Raw genomic sequence first — 6,000 nt, 5'->3', positions numbered from 1 at the left:
GGATTTACCTGCAGCCTTTTCGCTCAGCTGCCCTTAGCCAGCGGCACCACTTGGGGGCTTTTTAGAAATGCAGAATCTCGGGCTGCACCTCGACCCAACTAGATCAGAACCCTCACTTAAACACGACCCCCAGGGGAGTCTGAGTAGCCTCGGTCCGTTGCTGAATCTGTATCACGTAATGAGGACCTCTTCCTCAGTTAAGTTAAAAGACCTGACAGCCTAACTGGAGAAACGGTGAAAGTGTCTTAAGATATTCAATGCACTGAGCCCAAGGCGCCGCAAATGGCTTGATGATCTCCACGGAGCGATGACGGGGCTCGGTGTCAGGCTGGGTAAAAAGTGGGTACCAAGAAGGGGAGATTCCCTGCGAGCTCTCTGCATTCCAGGTGGGTCCCCAGGAGCGGGTGTGACTGGAAGACACGCGGAGGGGGGCGATTTCCACGCGGCGGGGGGGGGGCGGGGAATAAAAGGACACTGACGGGGCGCCGAGGACGACGCGGGGGATCCCGGCGGGGCCCCATCGGCTCACCCAGCGCGGAGGGCAAGGGGATGCAGCCCCTCCCTCGCGGGAGACCAGAGGGCGGGGGTCCGGCGCAGAGTGGGAGGTGGGTCCAGGCCGGCGCGGGGGCGGGCGACTCCGCTGCTCCCCGCCCCCGGCCCGCCCCTCCGCGGCGCCATTTTGCAGGCGGCTGTCGCGGGTACCGGAGGCGGCGGCGGGCACTGCGGAGCCGAGAGGCGGCGGCAGGACCGGAGCCCGGCGAGCTGTAGCCAGGTGAGAGTGGGGTCCCGTGCCCCACGCCGGGCCCGCGGGCCGCACCTGCCAAGCCAGACCGTGAGGGTTCCGCGGCGCCCACGAGGCCGGCCAGGCACGGCCCCCGCGCGCTGTCACCGGACCTGCGGCACGGCCTGCGCCCCCACACTTCGGCCAGTCTCTCGGGTCCCCGCACCCGCGGACCACCCTGGCCGCGGGGCCCGGGGATGTTCAGCGACCGCTAGCCCCTGCTGCCCCGCCGGGCCCTGGGGCGCTGACTCCTGCTCGCCGCCCAAGCCCCTGGGCGCTCGGGCCCTGAGGCCGCGCGGCGGGGAGGCGAGCGGGGTCCCCCAGCCCTGAGACCCGGCCGCCGACGCGGTCTCCTCGGCCCTCAGGCGGCGCGGCCTGGGGTCGCTCTCCTGTCGACCCTCGGCAGGAGGTGCGCTCGGGCATCTCCGTGCCCCCCGGATGCAGGGCCATCAAGGGGGGAGGCGGAGGGGGGGTGTCTTTTACATTTTTGCTTTCTTCTCTCCTACAATGGCTGCGCCAAGTAATTTTAGGAGTTGCTACTCTGACTCCAGGGCCTTTCTCTCTGGCCAGCCCCCCGGGGGTCGCGGGTCCGCCTTGTTGCCACCTTCCTGGAAAGGGAAATTGACATTTTCGAGCGTGACTAGTTTGTGGGCGCAGAAATTTCTCCTTCCTTTGATGAGACGTCCCTTTGGATGGGTAGTTGACAGGAATTCGGCCTAGGCTAGGGTTTTAAGCATGACTTGTGAGAAATTCTCGATTGTCAGTGCAAAGGGTAAATGAGGGCGACTGCAGGTGGAAGAAAGTCACCCATAAGGGATTTCTGGGTCTGAGGCATTAGCAGTCGCTGCTACTTTTAGTCTTGCGGTTCTGGGAGGAGAGGGGAAGGGGAAGATGCTGTCCCTGATGATGTTTGGGTGTCTGTGTGCAGACATGGTTGGGCAATGTGAGGACATGGCTGGGAGTCCTGAGACCTTCTGGTTTGAGCTGACATTGATTGGCATGTGACCTCCCTCACCAGTCTTTCCCTCTCTGAAGCTGAAGGCTAGAATTAGGGGTGGTTGAAAAATTTTAATTTTTATGTATTTTTCTTTCGAAGGTGTTGGGCTGAGGCCTCGCGCTTTCAGTTGTCTGTACCTGCCTTTTCACTTTGCCTCTGACTTTGCCGTGCAGGTGTTTAATCTGGTGAGATTTATAAAGGGCTTTTTCGGCTCAGAAATTTTGATTTCTCTGTTGCGTTATGGCTACTCTATCAGGGTCACTAGTGAATTTTTCACTACGGGTCTCTTCACGCACCCAATAGCTTTTGGGCACCCCCCCTTTAATAAGACCAGCAGTGGGCGTGTAAAGTGTAAGCCCTCTTGGTGCATCTCTTAGTTAAAAGGGGGTAAGTGTGTCCAGCTATCTGTTTCACCTGACTGCCTGAACATGAGCGGTCTGCTTCCTAGACTATATCCTTTGTCAAAATGGTAACCTGCTTTTTTCTTTGAATACCAGGGCATTTCTGTTTTGGTTTCTTTGCTTGGAGTGGCAGGTGGTTTATTTTTTTTTTGTTTTGTTTTAAAGAAACTAGGTATTTCAAGAACTTTTCATGTTAGTAGTCTTCCCTGCCCTCACATTTGGATGGCAGTTGTGTTTTCTGACTGTGGCATAGCCAATTAAGTTGATTTTTAATATTGGTTAGGATGTTTCAAAAATGCTTATGAAGGTACCTGGCTAAAATATTGGAGAAGGTTTTTTGTTTTTTGCTTTTTAGGGCCGCTACCGCAGCAGATGGAGGTTCCCAGGCTAGGGGTCTAATCGGAGCCTACAGCTACCAGCCACAGGAACACAGGATCTGAGCCGCATCTGCAACCTACACCACAGCTCACGGCAACTCGGGATCTATAATACACTGAGTGAGGCCAGGGATTGAACCCCCAACCTCATGGTTCCTAGGTGGATTCATTTCCTCTGTGCCACGACGGGAACTCCTGGAGAGGGTTTTGATAGGTTTCATGCCACACCATTTGGCATTGCAGAAATGAGTTTGATGTACCAAAAGCAAACTCTGTAAGTACATCTGCTAATTAGCCACAGGTACCGTCGATCTGAACATTGTTGACTAAAACCCAGTCTTTTGCCCTCAAGTAGCCTAAAGTCTAGTTTGCTGGATATTGGAAATCCTGCGTTGGCTATTACCATCCTCTTGAGTGTCTCCAGAGACAAACCTGGGATCCATTGGGGGATTCATTTCTGGCACTGCAGGTGGCTTAAGGAATTTTCCCATTATGGTTAAGGGAGTTAAAAGTCAGCAGTCATAATTTGCAATTATATAGTGCTTTGTACTTGTAAATGAAAGGTTTTTAAACATTTATTTTTATTTAATCCTCTTAGGCTTTTTTAATTTAAACCTTTTGCAGTCCTTCCCTGACCTGTTTCCTGGCCTTACCTAAAAAACTCCCCATACACTAGTCTGTTCCCAATGCCAGGTAACCTCATTAATTCATTTTCACTCCCTGCTGTTCTTCCATTTATTCTCTCTTCAAAGGGTCCAAGTCTGGGCTTTCTTTCATTCTTTTGCTGGCGGCATTCCCATTTTAGGTTAAGCTCTTGACTTAGTACTGAGGCATTTAAACGGACCCTTTATTTTTCTCCCTGGCTTTGCTGTTTCTGGCCTGTTATTTTGTCACTGGTTCTAGATTGTTGGCTCTCCAATAATTGAAGTCTACTTGTAGCTTATGCTTTTCACAGGCCTTCTCACATTTAATACATTTATTGATGGCCAGCTGTATGCCAGGTAATGTTCTTGGTGGTCTAGATGCTGCATGAATATTTCCTGCCCTCCTTGAGCTCACTGTGTGGACTTTGTGCTTCGAAGAATCTGGCAGGGTTGGGGGTATTAAGTGTTGGAGTGGGAGCTGAAATTTTAGGAAAGGTAGAACTGGAAGCTGTGAGTCATCTTTGAATGAAAATGTGAAGGAAGTGAGTCATGTGGATTTCTGGGGAAGAGCATTCTCAGTGGAGGAAACTGCAGGTGCAAAGGTCCTGAGGCAGGAAGAAGGGAATGATTTTGAGGTCAGAGAATTGAATTGGGCCATGTGGTACCAAGAAGGGCCTGTAGATTTTACTTTGAGGGAGGATGGAAGCTGTTGGAGAGTTTTGAATAGAGGAGGCATAGGAATGGGCTGGTTGTTGATGTGTGAGAATAGACTGAAGTCAGAGCTAGCAGGGTAGGGCTGCAGGGCAACCAGCTAGTACAAGGCTGAATATAGTGTGTCAGACCAGGGTGATTGAGTGGAGGTGGGGTGGTGGCGAGAAGTGGCTGGACTGAGAGGTAGGGCTGAAGAGATTGCTGATAGACTAGATGGGGGTGAGCAAGAGAGTTGAGGGCAGTGGCAAGGTTTCTGGCCTGAGCACCTAGAAGGCTAGTAGGTGGACTTCCTTTCCCCAGGAGGAGTTTAGGGCGTGTTAGGTTGCCATGCCAACCTGAAGCAACTAAATACCGTGGTAATGAGGGGGTGGTTGTTTGGGGGAGGTCTTCCATAGATATGTAAATCTTCTTGGGAACATCTCATTGTCCTTTGTCCCTTTGACCTCAGGCAGGTAGGTTCCTGACCTCAGGTCTAGGTGGACTCTAAGGCCCTCCTTGAAAATTTTCCCCACAAAGGAGACCGAGTTCCACCTACTCATTGTTTCATAACCATTTCTTGTTATGCAAGCCTAGAATCTAAAGGTAGCACAGAAAGCCTAACTTTGGACTCATCAAAAATGACCTCTTGCAAGTTCCTACATCCTAGGAAGTGTGTATGATTTGCATATACACTCTATACAGAAATATCTAAGTATTCAAGTGTAATAGATGCAGTGGTGAATGGTGTATAATCTCACAGAGGATTATACTTAGGACTTAAGTCAAGTATTCTCACTGCCTGAGAATTTTTCAGCAGTTTAAGAGTGCAGCTCCCGGCCTCTTCCTGTGTTGGCTATGATATTGACTCCAGTTCTTCCTTAATCATCGTTTGTCAGTTTCCTCCTTCAGTGAGGAGGTGAATGTTGCGTTACACCTCCGCTTGCTTGGCTGCCACAAACCAAGGCTTTTTCTGGTCTGCAATCCAGAAAGCCTTCTTCATTCAATAGTTCTTTCCACGGGTTTTTTCCTGAAGCAGCTGATCCCTCAGTCTCCTTATTTCAGTTGCCCTAGGTGTCTGAATGAGTGCCCGGTGGAGGCTCACCCATCCGGATAGCTACTTCACTTTTATTTATATGCATGTGAATCTTATAGAGTTGAATCTTTCCATCTTCTAAGTTGAACTCAAGGGCAATTAAAAGATGTACTTCCCTCGGAGCCTCTCCAAGCAATAGAGGGGACCCAGAAAAGACTGGCCAGTCAGCTCCATGTGATAGGGTCAATGCAGTAATGATGGTGCTAATGGGCATCGGCTGTACTGAGCACTTTAGGTCATTACTATTAGTCCCAACATGGTTCTGGTCTACATCTTTTCAAGGAACTGGAGCTTGGTTAACTTTTCTGTTTGTATGTTTTTCTTTTTGACTGCTCCCCCCCCTCCGCCACATGTGGTAGTTCCTGGGCCAGGGGATCGAACCTGTGCCACAGCAGTGATAACTCTGGATCCTTAATCCACTATGCCACCAGGGAATTCTGATTAACTTTTTTTTTTTTTTTTTTTTTTTTGGTCTTTTTATGGCCGCACCCGGGGCATATGGAGGTTCCCAGGCTAGGGGTGAAATCAGAACTGTAGCTGCCAGCCTACACCAGAGCCACAGCAACGCAGAATCCAAGCTGCATCTATGACCTATAGCACAGCTCACGGCAAGGCTGGATCCTTAACACACTGAGCAAGGTCAGGGATTGAACCTGCATCCTCATGGATGCTAGTCAGGCTCATTAACAACTCCTAACTTTTCTAAGTTAACTCTTGAGTCTTGAAATCTCTCTCTCTCTTTTTTTTTTTTTTTTGCCTGTGTCCATGGCATGTGGAATTTCCTGGGGCCAGGGATCTAACCAGTGCCACAGCAGCGACCCAAACTGCTTTAGTGACAATACCAGATCCTTAACTTGCTATACCACAGAGGAACTCCTTGAATTTTTTAAAAATTATTTTAAAAATTTTTTATTAAAGTATTGTTTATTTACAATGTGACAATTTCTGCTATATGGCAGAGAGACTCAGTCATATATATACATTCTCTTTTTTTCTTTTTCAGTACTCTTTTCCATT

At 50.0% G+C, this 6,000-nt stretch overlaps 1 protein-coding gene across 6 annotated transcripts in view; it reads left to right on the top strand.

The window, feature by feature from the left end:
• SLC23A2 (solute carrier family 23 (nucleobase transporters), member 2) overlaps nt 366–6,000 on the top strand; it is a 163,329-nt gene continuing 157,694 nt past the window's right edge. For 2 of the 6 annotated variants that reach the window (XM_021077286.1, XM_021077278.1), the window contains exon 1: nt 657–772. The gene's annotated coding sequence lies outside the window, so the exon portion shown is untranslated. Of the gene's footprint in view, nt 387–655; nt 773–6,000 lie in introns of those variants that run through there. The other 4 variants (XM_021077282.1, XM_021077284.1, XM_021077285.1 and 1 more) reach the window with 4 other exon arrangements.

This window comes from Sus scrofa, chromosome 17 (genome assembly GCF_000003025.6).
Source record: "Sus scrofa isolate TJ Tabasco breed Duroc chromosome 17, Sscrofa11.1, whole genome shotgun sequence".
Lineage (NCBI taxonomy): Eukaryota > Metazoa > Chordata > Mammalia > Artiodactyla > Suidae > Sus > Sus scrofa.
Note: the sequence above shows the minus strand (reverse complement) of the source record. Positions and strands in the feature narration are given on the sequence as shown.